Below are 21,617 nucleotides of genomic sequence, written 5' to 3'. Positions count from 1 at the left end.
TTGAGCTAATTTAAGTTAACTGTTCTAGTGGCATTCTGATATGGGGTTGTATCAACTCAACACTCTTATTATTCCAAATTAATCCATTTATCAGTAAGTTCTACATCACCCCCGAGTGGACTGAAAATATAGTTCAGGTTTCTATCATTGTGTGAAATTCCTATTTTGATTACAAACCAGTAAAACGTTGTCTTAATTGACATCAGCATTTCAGTCCATTGTGATTCTGGAAAATGAGTGAGTCGGGTTCTGTTACGTTAAGTTAGCAATTAACCTTTGACCTGGTCTTTCTGTGGGCCCCACTGTGAGTTCTTATTCTATTGAAACTGGGAGCAAGAGCACACCATCCTGTAACCAAAGGAGATTTGTCGGCTAGTCAAAGAATTGTCGTTTTATATCCCTCTTTCAAAGAACTCAAATAGTCAACTTTCCTTATTAACCTTTCTAATGTATTGTACATAGAAAAGGAAATGGATCGCTGAAATATATTCTGAAATCCTGGAGTGTAGCCTTTGCCTTGGTCTGAATCAGAGGCTTGTGCCCTGGGAAGAGGAATAAATCTCTCTAGTGCCACGAGGAAAGGGAACGGGGACAAGCCAGTCACTCAGAAATGTGAGCTCGACTGTCACAAAGATGTATGTTGCTGATGGTATCGATTCCCTTCTTTTTTTTACAGAAACATCTTGGAACTTGTCAAGCTTTACTGAAGGTGATTTGCGTTAATTAATGCAACAGACCCTTTAATCTTGCAAATTCTTGACTTGTAATATTGTAGCCAAGCTACCGCGAGGGAAAATTAATCAGTTAGTGGGAAGGAGCCCTCGTTCCGTGCTGAGCTGTACCCAGGCCTGAAGAGAAAGACCTCTGTGAAGTAGAGCACTAATGAATTCGTGCTACCTGCTTCCTCATCATTCATGCAATGAATATTCATCTACTTCATTTGTTTTTGACAGTAAGCGCTGCTTTGAAAGAAAAAAAGTGTCAATGGATTCCTGGGGCTTGCATAGCTCAGAGAATAGGTACTGGGTCATGGAGAATCCTTAAATGAATACAAATCTACTTGTTTGGAAATGAAAAAAAAAAAAAAAAGTCATTGTTATCTCTTTAATGATTGATCTGTCTGAGTACCGTGGCTGCCCTCACTTGGTTTCTTGAGAGTACTGTTGTCAGCATTGTAATAACAAATTTATGAAAATTGAATCTGTAATTCCATTTCAGAGGTAAAATCTGCACGGATGTAACTGTTAAGTAATTTGATTCTCGCCTTCCTGCAATTAACCTTCTACAATTGGGTGGTGACATTGCCTGTTTCAAACTGAGGTACCTAAGTTTACAGTATTGGCCCTCCTGTTGTTTCTGAGTCCTGACCAAACATCAGTTACAAACTCTGAGATCAAGTAGAGATTCTTATTGCCTAAATGTTCGTTTCAAAGTAAACTAATAGTCTCATAATTTGAAAAAATCATGGTTCTTTCCCACTTGCTTCTCTGTTTTCCAAGAAAGATTTGAGTTGCAAGATAAGAATGAATATACTTTCACATCATTGTCTCAGAGTTTGCAAGTATCAGGCTGCCCTATGTTTTTATAAAGTTTCTGTCTAACCTTGTAGTAGAACAATTTCAGGAGTGAACCCTAGATCAATGAGTGAAAGTCATCAGGGTTATCCAAAGAGCAACCTAGCAGAAAAATTTTAGAAAAGAAGCAGGGATCCTTTTTCTTGGGTTTCAAAGACGTTTCTCCTTGCTAAGTGACCATCTTAGTGATTTGAGAGCTACTGAATGGTAGTCCCAGTTAGAAGTGTCAGTATTGTGCTGCATACTCTATTCTGTCAAAGTCATTTTTCAGAACTAACTCTTGGCACCAGCACTGAAATTTAATGGCAAAAACTGGCCTACTACCATGTAATTTATTTTCAATTGCAAGGCAATGAAAACTAATAAGTTGAAGAAAAATTTAATTTCCTGAACTCCAAAGCCAAAATGGGCACAAAGACACTCTGTAACATACAATGAGCTGGTTGACTGTGGGGACGCAGGGGCAATAAACAATCCTCTTAAGCACGGCTCATGAGTGAGAGGCTATAAGCTGTGTTGGGACAGAAGGTGATTGAAGAGGATGTCTACCAGTTGCTCATCAGGAATATCTGCCTTTTTATAGAGCAGAGGTTCAAAGTAGCCCCTGCCGTTCCCTAACTATGAGGATAGATACATCCATATATGAAGGGCCAAGGCAGAAGACAGAGAAGATATCAGGGCCTTCATGTCTGAGACTAACTCTGTCTTTAAGAAAACAGCTCTCCTTGGTCATTGGCCCCTATGCTGCTAGCTAGCTCTGCATGCCAAGAACTTCTGATGGACTACAAGATGAGATATTTAAAGGTATCGTAAGTATTCTTGCTTGTAGAACATGAACCACTGAATTAGCCCTCCTTTTCAACAGCAACCAGATTCAGGGTTACTATGGCCTTACACATCATCCCATTGTAAATATATCATGACATCATGATAGCCTCTGTGTTCAAATTCACTAAACCAGGTTTACATGTCCTAGGTCTGTGTATCTATCCCCAATTTGGAAAAAAATAATTTTTTGAGAATGATCTTTAGAATAATGGAAGTGAAAAAAAAAAAAGTGGACAGTTGAGTAATTTTTCACCATCCACGAAACCACTAGAGTGCTGATAGCCCTAAAGCTCTGATTTTTTTCTTTTTTCTCATGAGTAAGTTTCTTTTTACTTAGGGCTTTCAACATCTGAATTTTCCAAATGATCGCTGAACCATCTTCACTAAACTGAAGTAGACACTATGGCATTGTTAAAAAATAAAGACTGTACACATGAAAGCAAATATCCAATGAAAAGTGAAGAAGTAAGTCACTCAAGCAGTAAATTTGGTCTTTGTGACATCAAACATTTGAATACTTAGGAAAATCCATGTGTTTGAATGATAGAATTTTTCATCTGGTTGTCTGGTGTTGTCTAGATAGACAGAAAATGCTCAGGTGTTGTAGGTAATGAGATTTAACTTTCTCGTGCAGTAATCATTTGCTGGTGATATTCTGCTGCTCAAAATCTCTTTGTTGTGCAAAGAGGAATAAATAATGCAGAGCAAATGCTATTTGATTTTTATTTACTTTTGGCAAACACGTGAATGGAAGAGGTTTGGGAGGTTGTCCCAGGGGTATTTAGATGTGATTATGGCACAGACCTCCTTCAGAAAGACTGTTTTGGAGGCCTGCCACTCTGCTTCTTCCTGCCAAGGAAACTTTTTATTCCGTTCCTTTCCATCCTTTCTCATTCTATAATTGCCCCCTGTTCTTCACATAATCTTCATTGTTCCCAAAGTCTACTTGACAGAACTGTTCAGGAGAAATGCAAGTTTGTTAACTTTTTATTCTTCAAATAGGAAGTTTTCATTTTAAGGATTATATCTTTCAAGCAGAAAAATAATGTAAATGTCTCAATGCAGGTATTTTATGGTGCATGTTTTGGTGTTGATAGAAGTAAAAGCGTTTTTTGGTTTTATTTTTGTTGTTGTTGTTGTTTGGTTTGTTGATGTCCTTTTGATTGTCAAGGACTCTCTGGTTATACATATTGGAACCTTTGTGTTTCCTTTGTAATCATGGAAAAGAGAAAATGTCATCAAAGGGAAGTTCACTTTCCGGAAAGAAGGAGGTTGCGATAGTCACGCGACTCTTGTATTTGTGATTATCTGTGGCCATTTTCTTCCTTGTTTCATCTGATTGGGCTCTGGATTGGTGAGTGTATTTCCTCAAATCGTGTGCTTACCCCATTTACTGTTCTGAAGCCGGAGAGAAACGCAGGCAAGTCATTCAGACTGATTTTATTTTCTGTGAGCTTATGCTGCAGAACTCACTCTGAGGCATTAACTGTAAGCAGGCACACAGAAGGTATGCAGCTATGCAAAGGTCATGAGAGGATTTCCGGAGAAAATCTAAATATTTGTTTTGTCCATTCTTAGGTAGTGTTTTGATTGTGTCAAATTCTCCATTTCCGCGCCAACTTAGAATGACTTCATGGGGTAAGTTGTCCTCACCCTTGTTGGCTCCCTCCTCCCATTAGTTGCAGAAGTTTCCCTGAAATCAAAATGGGTGCTCCACCTTGTGTAGCAAGGGCTTCCGGCCGCTAGGTGTCACTGCTCTGCGCTAACTGTGTTTTGTCCATGCTCCTTTGGGTGCTCTTTGGATGCTCCTTTGGACGGTTTGCTAGTCCCACACCTGTGAAAGCCTTCCAGGCCAAGAGAGCTGCTAGTTCCTGTCACAGATGTACATACCAACCTGATTTGGCTCCGCTTTCCTTTTTCCTTGAGATTTGTACTTCACTCAATCCTCTTAGAAATCTTTGTACCTTCATGTTACCGACAGGATATTTAGTTCAATGTTTCAGTCAGCTGGCAATGAAGAGGGAACCATCAGTTGGCAACTACAAAAACATCAAGCACTTTGTTTCAGTTATCTTTTATTATGTAGTAATTGAATAGAATTAATGGTTTAGTAGAAAGCTAAAAATCCCTGTGTTGAATATAATGACTTTTTTAAATATACTGAAATATATTCTCTGAAGCAGTATCCTTTTACACTATGAAGTCTGTTCCTTTCTGGAGACAAGAACATGGAGGGGCCCTGGTCCACCAGTGGAAACACAGGGGCCTGGAAGCTGAGTCACTGGAGTCCTCATTCCTGGTTGGTCACTTCAGCCTCAGAAACTCCTCTTCAGCCTCTTTTGTTCCATATGTAAAAGAGAGAGAATCTTTATCTACCTACCTCATAGTGGTGTTGTGAAGATGAACTAAGTTGATAAAGTGCTTTGACACTTGACAACTAGCATCAGCACAAAGGAGGCCTGTGTGCAGCCCTGAAAAGGCTGTGGGGTGGGGGGGTGGAGACAGTCTAGCAACACGACAGCAATAAGTCACCAAGGCAGAGAGTATGATTATTCATGGTCACTTCACAGAAGTGAAACCTTTTCTTCAAAGGTCTATATATATTTTTTTTAAATTATCAGCTTTTTAATGAGAAAAAGGAACTCCTTTCATACAAACATTGAGAAGCTTCATATAGAATGGCAATTTTCCTCTTAGCCAAACTGCATTTTGCTAAATATTTATTAAATATATCCAGAGGACTGGGCTCCTTCTGATGCCTAATCCCTGATTCACATGCCTGATCCCAACTTGCATTTTCCAGAATGCCTGCACAATACCTGAGTTCAGGACTAATGATTGCCAAGGGGTGTTCTGGAATCCGCTACCAGGAGGGAATATTTTTAATAGATATTATTGGGATTAGATTTTGTTGTTTACGGTGACATTCTTTTTCATCCCTAAGATGGTACATCTCTCCCTTTGCAACCCAATAAAAGAATGTGAAGCCTTATTTCTTCCTGGAACTTCTGAGTTGGTTTATTTTCAGATTATAAATAAATTTTAAATTTTTCAGAGAAGTGTTTACACAAGGGCTTCTATATAGTGATTTACAAGTATACTTACACATGCATAGATCTGAGTGTACAACTATAGAACAAAGGAGATGGTGGGAAAACAACCATAGGGAAAATCCTATACAACTTCTCCCAAAAGTAAATGCTTTTTCTTACTTAAATATTTAGTCCTGGTAAGAACTAGTGCTAAATAACATAATTTGGGGTTATAAATATTTGTCATTTTTGAGTCATGGAGGCAATATTGTAAAGTAGGAATACAACCATGGAACTATACTAACCATTCAGGTAGTGTTTGAAAGATGTGACTTCACGGGAGAAAGTTATGTACATAAATATTGTCATTGTGCCCTTAGTTAATAATTATATTCTTTTGCCAAAAAAAAATGCATGCTTTTAAAAATATGAACTAAGGTTTCAGAAAGTTTATCTTGTTAAGTGGGTTTAAAATCATGTTGTGCCTGGAGATAACATAACGTACACATTCAACATAATCTCTTCTGGATTCTAAAATCTAGTTTCTGGTATATAGCTTAAAATTTCAGATTGGTGAAACATTTCTAATGCATGGAATTAAATTTTCTGAAGCATGAATTTAACCTAGGCAATTATCTGATCCATTAAAAAAATGTTTATGTTGCCACATCAGACTTAAGATAAATACCATTTTTCAGACTCAAAATATGAGAATAGTGAGTCAAGATTATTTGAATTTCTCTGATCTTTTTTCCCAGTCCCAAGCATCAATATTTTTCAAACCAAAAGTGCAGCAGAATATCCTTGTTTTCAAAGGGAAATATACATGTCTTTCTATTATTTTTGTGCAAGAAAACTGAAGTTAACTGCACTAGATTCAGGGGTATGCAAATAAGAAGAGGTGTGGCAGCCTCTGAGGGGGGTTGGCCAGGTGCAGTGGGGATAACTCATAATTGGGAGGTTTTACAACAACGGCACAAAACAGAGTCTAAAAGTAGTAGAACTGAACAGCTCTTTGAAATGATAGAAATGAAATTATTCACCAAAGAGATGAAAAAACAGGTGGAGACAACATGCTATTAGACAGAAACTATACATCTAATTACTGGGAAAAGGGAAATTTGAGCCCCCTATATTGACCCTTAAGTCTGGAAAGCCCACATGAAACTGGCCAGTCTTCCCTGAAAATAGTAGACTTAATAAGGAAACAAATTTTTAGCAAAGATACATGTGACTATACTGTCATGGACCAACCAATATGTAATTATCATGTATGTGATGCTTCATAAATGCAGTTGTCAACTTTTATTACTTTTAATTAATTCTATCTCATAACATGTGGGGGAAAACACATAGAAAATTCTCTTTTGCTCCAAAGTAATGCCTGCCAACTTATTTATACCCACTCTTATCCCTGGTATATTATTATCACCAAGCTCCTTTCATATCTAGATGGTATGAGATAGCTAAAAAATGTTTTCAGCAAATTATTTATTGAATGTCTCACCTGAAGCTTCTCTTTAGTGAAGGTGGCAGGAGGAGAGGGGACTTGGGTAAGAACCTTGCCTCTATTAAACTGTCTCTGCTTTTCTTCTCAGTTACCAGACAGCTCAGTAGCCCGGAAAACAAGATGATGTAAGACATGCAAATTGGGTTTTTCCCATTCTCAGAGCAAGGAGGGCAACCAAGGAGCCAGAGGTTACCACACCTTTGAAACCAAATAGTACATGGAATTTAGGGCTAAGACAAACAAACAAACAAACGTTGTAAAGCATGAGCAACATCATCTTTCCTGTTGGTTCTTTCCTTGGTTTTTATTGAATTCTTTTTACAGTTTAGATCAGAAGATTCTAGTAATGATAAGTAATGCCATTTTATGTTATAGCTTCAATGCAGAAATGGTGAAAACATGAGTCACAAACAAAACTACCAGGAATACAGACTTTGTCTGTAGTGACACCTTACCTAGCAAATTGGAAACAAATACTACTTAATATTCTGATTTCATTAATAACATCTAGTTCAAAAAAAAAAAGAGCATTTTGCTCAGCATTAAACCATTGCACAATATAAAACTGCTTCCAAATGGCAAGGATTTTTGCTACTGACATTTGTTCTTCATTCTGCAGTTATTTTAAGTAACTAATTTTCACATCTAACTACCTCAGCTACCGTTCTTTTATTTAGAAATATGAAATCATGCACTTTGTAACAATAAGTTTTTCATTTAAAATTTCAAAAGGATACTTGGTGCAAAGCAATTTTCAAAAATTTGTATATGATATAAGAAACCCAACCTCAGGAGGTTGTTCTTAATTTTGTTTGTTTCTAAGTTCGATTGGGGTAAAATCTCGTTTCCACGTAACACGAAGAGAAGCTGCTCTATATTTGCTTAATTTGCCTTAAAAATTTTGTGCTCCTCTCCCTGTTCAATTTTTTTTTGTTTGTTCTAAATCTATCTCTGAAAAGAAAATGTAACAGGTGGCAGATGAACATCAAACAAGAGAATGGACCAATCATTTCTCAGTTCCCTGTTTTCAACTCTGCATGACATTCTGATTGTGCAAAATTGCCATTCCTGTGCTTCTCTCTCCCATGACCATTCCAGAAGGTCTGAGAGACCGAACGTGTGTGTTTAGGGAACGGTGTAGACATTTCCCCCAGTACGAGCACAGTGCCTGGACCCGAATGATAACCTTGGCATTTCTTGTGCTTTTACTTTGTAAACATTGTACAAATGTATTGGAATTTTATTTGAAATGAAGAATTAAACTAGTTATTAATTTTTTTCTTTCCTGTAAATATATATATTCAAACTCCATGTATCCAAACATTCCTTTAGCGTTCAGATTGTAAGAGTGTCTTTATTGGCTGGAGGCCGCCGTCTCAGGCCATGGTCCCATGTGCTCTAGTTGAAAGCACAGTGTGTGGAGTATTTGATGTACTATAATACCATAGTTATTTTGGTCTGTTAAGTAAGTTGCAATTTGTGATGAAATGAAGTGGAAAGTAGTGCTTCATAATGAACAAATTTCCTTGGTTACATGATTTTTTCTTGTAAAACTTTAAAAAAAAACTTGAAATTTTATATATTTGGATTTTGTAGATTTTTTTTTTATTTTATTGCAACACAAGGTACCAAAATCATTAAATAAAGTACACTGTGGTCATTTTAACAGATGTCTGAGTTCTTGATTCTTTCTAAGTCTAGGAAGAGAGCAGTCATTGCGGGTCTAAGGCAGGAAGATGGGGAAGAAGACCATATTCTCAGGTATAGTCTCAAGATAAAATGATTTAAACCTGAAAATAAACAAAGCTGAATTCTGTTGAATCTGAAATAAATTTAAAATGAAATTATATCAATTTCTAAGATATGTTTCACTTACTTATTTCTGAAAATTGCTAAAGAATGTTTCTCTAGAACCACTAAAAAAGCAAAGAGCTATTTCAGATCACAGAGGGTTAAAAATCTAAATAACTTTTCTAAACATTAATAAAAGGAAAAACTGTCAGTTAACAAAAGTACTGTTAAAAAAAGACGATGTGTCTAAATTCCTGATTTTTCTACAAAAGTAGAGTTTATGCTTTATATAATTGTTTTTCTTAAAATAGTGTAATGTTTTTGTTTTAAGGAAATTTTCTACTTTCTATACAGTTCAGTAAGAGTTCTACTGGTTTATAAAAGCCTTCCTCTAGGGAAACCTGGGTGATTTAATCAGGTGAGCATCTGACTCTTGGTTGCAGTTCAAATCAGGATCTCAGGGCCATGAGACTGAGCCCCATGTGGGTCTCTGCACTCATTGGGGAGTCTGCCTGGGATTCTCTTGTTCTCCCTTTCCCTCTGCTCCTCCCCTGCTTACTCTCCCTCTCTAATAAATAAATAAATCTTTTAAAAAGAAATAAAAGTCTTCCTTTACAAAACAGAAATAGAGCATGAACTCTAACTATATGTGTAGAAACTACTATCAATACCAAAGAGAAGCAGATAAAACTATTAGAAGGAACAATGAAAAAAATTTCAAGAATTCACTTGTTTCTTTTCAGAGTAATTTATTAGTTGTCTTTATTACTATAAGAGTAACATGTGCTAAATGTAAAAATACAAATCCATTTTGATGCACTTCTTTCTAGTCTTTTCTGTAAGAATTTATATTTTTTACACTGTGATTTTACAAGTATTTTTGAAAATCACAGCCATTGACATGCATGGTATTGGGGTTATAAAAATGAATAAAATGCATAATCTTCTTAAAGGATACAGTCTGATAGGGAAATAAGTCCAGATACATTAATTATACATTATTTGGTAGTAAAAGTAAAGCTCTGCACAGACTATGCCAGGAGCATCTAACACGGCTTGCAAGAAGATAGGACGGGGAGGGTGTCACACTAAGGAAGGAGCCTGGATCCCTGAATGAGCAGATGGAGCAGAGTTCCCTACCTGAACCAAAATGGAAACAAGCAATATGTAAACTTCTACTGGATTGAGCTTCTGACATTTGGGGTTGTTTGTTTCAGCAGTTAGCTTTATCTGACTTTTAGAGGAGTGTTCCATGAACCAGCAATGTACAGTTAGCTCAGTCATGAGTATAATTAGCTCAACTCCCTACCTGAGTTTCAAAAACAAGGAGGAGGGTGCCTGGGTGGCTCAGTTGATTGAGCAACTGCCTTCAGTTCGGGTCATGATCCTGGAGTTCCAGGATCAAGTCCTGCATTGGGCTCCCTGCTTGGCAGGGAGTCTGCTTCTCCCTCTGACCCTCCCTCTTCTCATGCTCTCTCTCTCTCTCTCATTCTCTCTCTCAAATAAATAAATAAAATCTTAAAAAAAAAAAAACAAGGAGGAAAAGAAATGGCTATTTGTGTTTTTCTATGTTCTCTACAATGAGTGGGTATTGTTATTATCATCTGAAAACAAATAAGATTTACATTTAAGGGGAAATTTTCTAAAAAGAAAAACATGTTCTATTCCTAAATGTAAAAATTAAATTTGGTGAAAAATGAAGTTTGCCTCTGATTAAGCTAGAAACATAACTGAACATAAAACAGAACCACTAAGCAATATATTTTATATTTTATAAAATACATTTTATAAAACTTCACAAAATGATCATAAACCTTATATGGGAGGGTAAAAGCACTAAAATAACCAAGTATTTTTTTTCAATAAGAGTAGTGATGGAACTTTGCCCTCCCAACCTGTTATAAGTTACAATAACAGTGTACAACCAGCAAAAGAATATATTTTAAAGTTCAGAAAAAGAATCTGTACATATTATATAAGTAAATTTAGTACATGCTAATGATAATTTTAAATCAGTAGAAAAATGATGGCCCCTTCAATAAGTGGTCTTAGAATAACCAGTTCACTACTAGGGACACCTCTTACTCTCAAATCAGATCATACATATTAAATATAGGACTCTGAAAAAGTAAAACTACAAAATAGTATATTAATGTCACCTGAGATGGCAAATATTTTCAAAGTTTCATTAAAGAAAGAGAGAACAAGATTATAAGCAATAAGAACACAGTTTTCCAAAAATCAACTGGAAAAAAAAATACTGAACCTACTAGATTGGACAAATATCCTAAAATAGACATACAAAGATCTTTATAACAGGGAAAATTGGGAAAAGGTTATGGTGTATCCTTATAATGAAATATGCTATAACAACTACAAATAAAAAATACTTGTAAAATATCTTTCTTGTATTCAATAACAATATCAATTATTAACACCTCATTTTGAAAGTAAAGAACAAAGAAACAAGTATCTTGGTAAACCATAAATAAAAATGCAGTGAATACCAAGCAAATAATGGTATAATGAGAAAAGAATATCGAAAGGAGAGAATTGGCTCTAAATAAATATGCAGCTACCTGAGAATAGTCTTGTCTGACACACCACGTGATCAGTGACTATGAAATTGGCAGCTACGCTAAGTGTGAATTGAATTTATTTGACAGAATTTTAAAAGAAAGATGTAACCATGTAGGACAGCAACTGGAAGTTTGTCAGAACTATTTGTGCTGAGAGCTGGTTTACAAAAAGTGATTAGGAATGGAAAGACTTTAGGAAAAGTCTGCATTTTTCAGACAATCAGAGTAAGTTCTTTAAAAAGGAGGGAGTACGTAGGTGGCCCAGTCTTCAAGTGTCTGCCTTTGGCTCAGGTAGCGATCCCAGGGTCCTGGGATGGAGTCCTGGCATCAGGCATCCGCAGGAAATCTGCTTCTCCCTCTCCGCTCCCCCTGCTTGTCTTCTCTCTCTCTCTCTCTCTCTCTCTCTCTCTCTCTCTCTCTTTCTCTGTGTGTGTCAAATAAATAAAGAAATTGTTTTTTAAAAATAAAATAAAATAAAAAAGACAGGAGATGAGAAATGGTCACCTTGAGAAGGAACATGCGTGTGGGAAGCCAGGATTGTTGGAGGAGACTTGCAAAGAAACCACTTGTGGTTATTCAGTAGTGTCAAAATAAAGTAGCACCTACCCTTCACATAACAGAAACCCTCTCTGCCTTTCTAACTCACAGACAAGTAAAAGACATAAACTCTGGCCCTCCTCCTGAAAATCAGAATCTATCTGTATTCACAACTATCCTTGCCACTGTCTCAAAAAGATACCCCTATGTCTTTTCCCAGGACTTAAACTTCACCCTGTGTTTTACGAATCCATGACTTTTTATTTCATTTATAGGATATCACTCCAACTCCTCTACCCCGTATTTCACATCTTCTCTGGGACTGTTTTCATTCTGTATACCATCATGTCAAAATCGCCCAAGACAAAACTAAAACCTTAATTTTTGTCCCTCCTTCCCTTTCTCTCTCTTTTCCTCCTCTTCTTATCTTCTCCCTTTTCTTTATTCATTCAAAAACAAAAATAAATAAATTTTTAAAAATGTCAATTCCTTCAGAGTAGAGATCACATCATGGTTTGGGTTTTGATGGAATGAATAAATGAACCTTACCAGAGACAAATAAATTCATTAAATTCTTGCAACCTAATTTTCTTCATTTAAGGGGTGGTGGTAGTCAAGTCTGTAAAGAAATCAACCAGTTCAGTGGCTGTAACTTAGTAATAGGTAAGATGTTACTGCTACTGAATTAAGTCTCAAAAATCTAAATAGGTTGCTTATTCCCAAGTTCAATGACCTCTTTGTTCTATCTACCACTTGATTTTTCTGGCTGCAAGTAAGGGTGTGATTCCCCCACTGAGTCTCTTTCAACCTTTCAGTGTTCTCCCCTTCCTCTCTTGGTGGGACTTCTCTGAAATGTGGTGATTCTCGAAGCTCCTTCCTCAGCCCTCTTCTTGTCTTAAGGCTAGCTCCTGGGCCACTTCTAAGGCTCTCATGACTCTTGTACATAGAAGAGTACTAACAATATCTCAACTCAGTAGGCTCAGACATGTAAGTTCCTATTTAAAAAATAAATAAAAGAGCATCTATTCCCTCAGATTTTAGAACCATTTACTCATTAGACATGCCATCCCAAATATGTTCCCATTTTCTTTTTGAAATGATCCAAGAATGAATTACCCAGAATAAATTTCCAAACAAATCAGAAATTTGGGGCTTAGTTATTTGACTACTGATTTCTGTCCCATTCTCTATTGCCTTCAGGAAAAACGTGTTAGGAATCGCATAAGATTGTTAGTATTATTGACCTTGGCTTACCTGTTGGTTTCATACCCTGTATAAACTCAATTTTCTTCCATCTCTGTTGAGATTTAGGCAAAAATACTGTGAACAGCAAGACTATCAAGTATTATTTGGTGAGTCTTTCCAGTGGATGAAACAAGAATGTGTTCTGCCCCTATATTTTCTCGTTAATTCGCATCTTAAGGACTTGATACTCATTTTGGGTGAACTGAGTACATTCCCTTTCTTCCAACTCAACTCTAATATAGGAAAGAAACATTCTATGTGCTGATAAAATTATCTTACTAGCAGGAATTAGGTCAAGCCTTTACAGAAAACCTAATGTCTAGCTAATCAGTGTTTGACTGAGTAGATTGAGATTTCTACATCCAGATCATAAATGTTGTAAATATTCCTCTAAATTTAAGCAATATGTAAATATATCTAGCAAGCAATATATTCAATTATCTAAGATACAATTTGCTTAATTGGAGGGTTCATTAAGAAATTACATTAAACATAATTATGGTTCTTTGGGTAGAACACCAACTTCAATGTATTTAAGGCTACATCATCAGACCTAGACACTTGGGACTTCCATCAATAATTCTTCCTACGTCAGTGGGAATCCAAAACAATTAATTGCAATTGGCTGTTAATGTATAGCTCTGCTTTAAAAAAAATGTTGATATATATACTACCAGTGTTCCAAATTTTTATTATAGTATATAACCTTATAGTCTCTGTCACACAATAATTATCTAAAGTTGCAATGAATAATACACATTAAGGATTGCCTATATGGCATGCAGTCTACATCTTTCTCTGTAGCAAAAGTTGCAAATTTCATATCTGTGGGGGCAGGTAAATAACATAAATGAATGAGGTCTATGGCTGAATAAAAAACACATTCCTCATCTAAAGACAGAGCTACCCAGTGGCTGCCATACAGGAAGCAGACTCCATGGTACAAGGTCTTCTAATGGTTCAAGAGAAGCAAGAAACAAAATATATCATATCATATAATATCATATCATATAGATTTTAATCTGAAAATCCTTGATGATCTTTTAAATAATTCATATAATTCCATTTTCTAAATCTTACATGTCAAAAACAATGTCTACTAACCAGATATGGTCTACGGCAACCTTTTGTGATCTTTCTAGATCTTGATTTTATTTTTTGTTGTTATTGTTGAAACCAGACAGCTTGTAAACCTGGATTTCATCATCTTCTCCATAAGCAGTCACTTTGAACAAACTGTCTTTTTGTGTTATGCCACGGGACTATTTTACATGGTTTAAAAAAAAACATAAGATCACTTATTAAATTTGTTCTGTGGATATCATTAAGAATACTGTTCTCTCTAGAGAACGCAGAAGAATTGTCTTTCAGACCTCAGTCCAAGGATAGTTATAACACCAGAGAGCACTTCTGTCTTAGTTATATGGTGAATCAAATATTTCCCTCTATGCAATGGGTCATAGGAAATTCAGTGAAGCCTACCTCTAGCAATATGTAAAGGGGTGTGTGTGTGTGTGTGTGTGTGTGTATGGTATGTACTTCAGACTCTAGGTTTTTTCAAAACTTACATTTCAGTTGTCTATTGACAAATCCACTCTGAAAATTTCTCATTTTAATTTTTTTTTTTAATGGTGTGTCGGTATCTTTGCAAACTGTCTCAGATTGGTTGATTTTCAAATTTGAAAGCATAAACAAAAGTAAATATGTAAAAAACAAAAAACAAAAAATGAAATAAATTATTAATGTTAATCCTTAGCCTTGAACTATCTTTCCTGACTGTATACAGATCACTTTGATTGCTGGCCAGACTTTACTCCTCAATCTTTCCATAAGCAACTGAAATGCAACATGTAAAGAACTTAAGTCGTTGTCATTTAGATCCTCTCTATTCAGTTAGCACCATTGTAAATGGTACATCAAGCTAAAGACCTCTTTTGTCTTCGACTATTTGTATCCTCTTTCCCAATATTCTGTCACCCAGTCCTGCTGAATATAGCACTGAAATGTCTCAAATCTATTCCAGCTGCTTTACTTCACATCTTTATCATTTCTCACCTTAAACTATTAAAATGACTGTTGGGCACCTGGGTGGCTCAGTTGGTTAAGTGTCTGCCTTCTGCTCAGGTCACGATCCTGGGGTCCTGGGAATCCCTGCTCAGCAGGGAGTCTGCTTCTTCTTCTCCCCCTACTCCCCCTGCTGCTGGTGCTTGTTCTCTTTCTCTCACAAAAATAAATAAATAAAATCTTTACAAATAAACAAATAAACTGATTCTTTCTTACTTCTCACTTGAACTACTAATTTGACTTTTGTTTGAGTTCCCCAGGCTAACTAACCCTCTTCCAAGCCCTCATGTGAGCATTTTTAAAATACACTGCAGAGAACTTTCAAAAACACATCTAACTGATATGTCTGACCCTCACCAATCTATGATTATGAAATGAGTGAATAAATAGGTAAATAAAAAACTAGCAAATAAATAGGTAAATTAAGAAAACTAAGATGTTGTTTAGATCACTCTTTTTTTAAACTTAAATGACCATAAATCTTATTTTTGTTTTTTGGTTTTTTTTTTAACATATCAAGTTTTTATTTAAACTCTAGTTAATTGGTTTAGACAACTTTCCATCTTCTTATATGATCAAACCCAAATCATGTCAGTCACAAAAGTCTCCAGAAACCCCACAGTCCACATAGCAGTATACAAATTGACCACAGAGATGCAAAGCATGGGCAAGGGCAGGGTGTGTTCTTGACAACCCCAGGGGAACAGTATCAAAATTGAGTCAGAAAGACACATGCCAGTACCATCAAACTGAGAGCAGAGGAAGCCTGGGTGGCTCAGTTGGTTAAGCAACTGCCTTCAGCTCAGGTCATGATCCTGGAGTCCCCAGCTCCACAGGGAGTCTGCTTCTCCCTCTGACCTTCTTCTCGCTCATACTCTCCCTCACTGTCTCTCTCTCAAATAAATAAAATATTAAAAAAAAAAAAAAAACCTGAGAGCAGAACTTAATACCACAGTTGGTGGTGCGGACTGGGATCACACTGAATTAGTGACTAGAAGACAAGTGACTTGAATGGAGGACCTGCCTGACAGGCCAGAGGAGGAAAACATGCACCATAAAGAAACCTCATCAGGACTGGTGAGTTGGAGGAAGGAATGGAAGTGTCTGCCAAGCTCTGGACTGTGTAGGCAGAGAAAGGGGTTGGGGTAAAAAAAAGGTAGGGGGGCATGTCGGAAGGCAGAACTTGACTCCTTCCCTAGAAATTTAGCTAGGATAGCTTCCCTCTGAGATACCCATTCCAGTCTTAGAAGAACTGAGACTGTAACGAATGACTCTTCATTGAGTAAGGGCTTTTGAAATTTCTCTGAGCAAACAGTGTTACTTCTTTGGGAAGCCAGAGGAAATCATACCTCTTCCCAACCCTTCCTACGATCAGACCAAAAGAATTGGTTGACCAGATGTTCAACCAGGATCTATCTTTTTATTTTCAATTAAACTGAGAGTTATAAACAGTGATTTGGGGTCTCTGGCTTCAATGTAAACAATCATTAAGTTGGACCACTCTAATCAACATAGTAGTGTTGGAATGACAGGAGTAAAGACCTGTCAAAAAATCCCTGTCCCAACTTCACCAGAACCTAGAAGAATATCATAAGAAATATCATCAATTCACAGAATCCCAATTCTAGAAATCTATCTGCCCTGTATCATAGAAACATGATATTTTGGTATTCCCCCACATCATTCTTTCCCAGCTATATACTATGTGGCAAGTAGGCAATGATGGGTTTTAGTGAACAGTGCTCTGATGAAAAATGCCCCCCACAGCTTAACCCCATTTCTTCACTTCCCCCTAACTCCTCAGGCCATTTCAGTCTGGTTCTCACAAGGTCCCCATAGACCTTTTAAAAAGTCCAGTGGGTTATTGTTTTCCTTTATTTGATCTATGTGTAATTGTCAGAAATCCATATGTCTTCCTTAAATTCTCCTTCTTCCTCACCTCATCCAGCATCCTATTACCAAAGTGAGTTTACCTCCTAAATATCTCTAAATTCTGCCCAGTTCTATCATCCATCCTGATTTTAACAACTTTTCCAGGTACTGGGAATCATTAGCTTCTTTTCTTCTTCCGGTCCAATCCATTTCACATAGAAACCAGAAGGACCTTTCTAAAATGCCAATATGATCAAGTCTTTGCCATTAAATTTCAGTTGTTCATCAGTGCCCTTAAAATAACATAAAACTCCTGTGGCTTAGAAAGATCAGCATCATCTCTAAGGGAGTAATTTTTTCAGGTTCATCTTTCATGACACCTTCTCCTCACTTTGTTCTAGTCAAAAAGAAATTATTTCAGTTTCTCAAATAGTTCTTTGCCTGGAACTCTTCCTGCCCCTTTAACTTTTCCTGCTCCTGACCACATTTAATCTCAGCTTTTCTGTATACTCCTTCTAGGAGCTCTTGAATCTCCCACTACATCCAGTTCCTCTGCCTTCAGAACAATTGTCCTCATATTGTCTATTTTCTCATTATCTCCCCAAGAAGCATATAAGCACAACAACATCAGGGACCACTTTGTCTTATTGACCATTGCATGCCCAGTGACTCACAGAAGGCTAGACGCATGGAACACAAAGAAATCTCAATGCCACATTGCTGATTCATGTTTTTTACTTTGTTCCTGTTTGGGGGATGCTAATGGGATCATGACAGAACAAACAGACTGATCAGCATTTACATTTGAGCTAATAAGGAACAGAGTGTTTACATGGACTGGACGCTTTCCTCACCCTGAAGTTCAGAAAGCTTGGAACTGCAGAATGCTATCAGATATGATCATCATGTAAGAATATTTGTGTCCTCATCAGCTCAGGATGCTCTAACAAAGTCGACTGAATGGGTTTGAGCACCAGACATTTATTTCTTACAGTTCTGGGAGTTGGGAAATCCAAGATCAGGGTGCTGACAGATTCCATTCCTGCTGAGGAGCCACTTCCCAACTCACAGACTACTGTCTTCTCTCTGTGTGCTCACATGACCCTTCAGGAGCCCTAGAGAAAGAGAAAGCAAGCTCTGTTCTCTTCTTTCAGGGTACTAATCCCATTTTGAGGACACCACCCTCATTACCTCATCTAGCCCCACTTACCTCCCAAAAGCCCCACCTCCAAATACTATCACATTGGGAGTCAGGGCTTCAACATATGAATTTTGGGAGTTATACAGTTCAGTTCCAGCAATTTGTAACAGCCCTCCATTCTCAAGTCTGAAATTTTATTCTCTATTCACTGAATCTAATTAGATACATAACATTTTTACAGACTTCTTTGGATTAGTACTTCCGTGGGAGCTCTGCCATGATGGGCAGTTGCTAAAAAACGAAAGTCTTATTAATTTCTAAAATAATGAATTCAATTGTTAAACATGTCTTCAATAAGAAAAGAAATTTAGGGCAATTAGAAAGTAAGGAAGTCTTTGCTAAAAGCAGTAACTGATTTTAAAAAATTTTTTAAAGACAGGTAAAATAATGTCCTGGAAATGTCGTAACAGGTAAAGGCATTACACTTCAAAGCAGCTGATCCCAAAATGTTTCAAATGAGATTCACATAAAATGTTTTTTTTTTTAATTCCCCCATAACATATGTACTTCAGTATCAAGTCAATTTAATGCAGCCACATTTGGCAAATAGCAACTCCTTTATTTATAAATTTACTCTCACGATAATTTCAAACAGAATCAGATATTCAATGATATTTTGGAAAATATATTCAAGTGGGCTTACAGAGGATGAATGTTGATTCTTGCCATTCTCCATGCAAAGCAACACTTGAAGAAGTACTACTGAGATGGGAGAGCAGATATGGGGGCCTGGAAACCCAGTGGGATTCTGTGGTTTGCTGTGACCTTCATGTGTGCAGCTGATTTCCAATGAGAAAATGTGCAGAGAAGAGTTTAGAAAGAAACCTTCACATGACCTCTATCAAAATAAAGCCCCTGTCAGCTTTCTACCTGTCTTACCAGATTTCCTCATTTTGAGCATGGCCAAACCTGCCTTGCTGATGCATAAACTCAATCTGGAATTCTGTACCTTTTATGCCTGAGTTTCTCCAGGCACCATACCACCTGGTAGGATGAGGGGTAGTCTAGGCAAGCTGAAGGTAGGGGGTGGGCAGGGCAAGGAGGACAACACAAAATAATCAATGTCTGGTTCAACCTTGTCTCTCTCCCTTCCAGCCTCATCCTAAGCCCCCACTGCCAACTCTGCTTCATTGATATGTATTTATAGGCTGAGTTGGGTTCCTCCAAAGTTCATATATATATATATTTATTATTATTATTATTACTACTACTACTACTATTATTATTATTAGTTTCGGGGTAGAATTTAGTGATTCATCAGTTAAATATAACACCCAGTGGTCATTACTTCAAGTACCCTCCTTAATGCCTATTACCCAGTTGCCCTATCACCCTACCTACCTCCCCTCTAGCAACCCTCAATTTGTTTCTTATATTTAAGAGTCTCTTATGGTTTGCCTCCCTCTCTATTTTCATCTTATTTTATTTTTCCTTCCCTTCCCCTTTGTTCATATGCTTTGTTTCTTTAATTCCACATATGAGAGAAAGTTATTTGTCTTTCTCTACCTTATTTTGCTTAGCATAATACACTCTAGTTCCATCCATGTCATTGCAGATGCCAAGATTTCATTTTTTTGATGGCTAAGTAATATTCCATTGCTTATACATATTACATCTTCTTTATCCATTCTTCAATCAATGAACATCTGGGCTCTGTCCATATTTTGGCTATTGTGGACATTGTTGCTATAAACATTTGATGCATATGTGCCTTCGAATCACTCTTTGTATCCTTTGGATAGATATGTGGTAGTGCATTGCTGGGCTGTAGGGTACTTTTTGAGGAACTTACATATCATCTTTCAGAGTGGCTGCACCAGTTTGCATTCCCTCCAACAGCATAAGAGAGCTCCCCTTTCTTCGCATCCTCACCAACATTTGTTGTTTCCTGAGTTGTTAATTTTACCCATTCAGACTGGTGTGAGGTGGTACTTCATTGTGATTTTGATTTGTATTTCCCTGATGTCAAGTGCTGTTGAGCATTTTTTCATATCTGTTAGCCATTTGTATATCTTTTTTGGAGAAATGTCTGCTCATGTCTTCCACCCGTCTGCCAGCTCATGAATTCTGTTTAATAAATCTCTAGGAATGTGATAAACCCATTGTTAAACCATTAGTATCCTGAAATTGTCCCTGATGGGGACGTTAATGCCTCAGAGATGGGCATAACAGTACAGTCAGGACACTTTTTCCCAGACAGCCCATTGTATGATACTTACAGGCATAAGTCTGCCCAGACACACCTCATATGCTCCCACAGCTGCCAGAACCCCAAGTAGCAGATGAATAATCATCTACCAAAGTTCTCTCTGCTTTTCTCCACTCCAAAAAATCTCTGCCTTTATTCATCCACCCATTCTTGGGATTCTACCCTAATCTTTAATCTTTGTCTCTTTCTTACTCTTTCTCCCCTAAATATAAGCATATTTAAGCCTCCCCCCACTAAAAAAAAGGAAAAAGTCCTTCAACTCGTCAAACCCCTCAAAGAAAAGAAAGGGAAAACAGATTAAATATACCTGACAGACTTTAAAAACAAAACAAACAAGAATACCAATGAATATCTGGAGGCCTCCGTGATGTTTTAATATATATTACTGTGTCACCCCCCCAAAAAAAAATCCTTTCTAAGCTCTGATGAGGGAATATAAGATTTCAAAATACATAAAAAGAATATTTTGCTATTTTAAATGGCCAGAGGCAAATCAGTAGAGAAAGAATATTTTGTTAGTAATTTACAAGGCACAGGCCTCAAATGTTTCATAAATATATTACAATTTTTAAATTACAATGGTTTTTTTTACCCACTCAAAATATTTTACATAATTTCCATTGACATATAGAAAATACAAAATGAGTAGAAATAGTCTTCTTTCTTTTCCAGTGATCTACTCATTCCCAATCAGAGGTAACTAATTGTAACAATTTCTTATAAGTTGTACTAAATGTTGTCTGTGCTTATATAAGCATACTTACAAACATCCTTTTTTTATACAAATAGAATCATACTATATATAGTGTCCAGAAAATTGCATTTTAACCCAATAACATATTTTACTAACATCTTCCCAATGTCAATACATAGTTGAAATCTATTATTCTTTTTAAAAGCTGAATAGTATATTCCACTGTGTGAATATATCATAATTTACTTGATCCATTATTATGACAGATGATGGGTTGTTTCAAATTCTTTGCTTCTAAAGACAATATTGCAATATTTATTCTTAAATATTTGCACTTGTGTGAGCATTGCCTAGAAATTTAATGGTTAAATTTCAAATGTGGGAAGACAGTCCAAATCAGAAGTCTTCTGAAAATGTTACCAGCTTGTAATCTCATGAAGAGAGTAACAGAATACCTTTAGCCAGACATTCTCACCAAACT

General features: G+C 36.7%; 1 protein-coding gene across 1 annotated transcript in view; it reads left to right on the top strand.

The window, feature by feature from the left end:
* XKR4 (XK related 4) overlaps positions 1-3,523 on the top strand; it is a 444,711-nt gene extending 441,188 nt beyond the window's left edge. The window contains exon 4 of the transcript XR_009351771.1: positions 677-3,523. The gene's annotated coding sequence lies outside the window, so the exon portion shown is untranslated. The remainder of the gene's footprint in view (positions 1-676) is intronic.
* The last annotated feature ends 18,094 nt before the right edge of the window (positions 3,524-21,617 follow it).

Source organism: Mustela lutreola, chromosome 3, assembly GCF_030435805.1.
Source record: "Mustela lutreola isolate mMusLut2 chromosome 3, mMusLut2.pri, whole genome shotgun sequence".
Lineage (NCBI taxonomy): Eukaryota > Metazoa > Chordata > Mammalia > Carnivora > Mustelidae > Mustela > Mustela lutreola.
The sequence above is the reverse complement of the archived record's forward strand: the minus strand, read 5'-3'. Positions and strand labels throughout refer to the sequence as shown.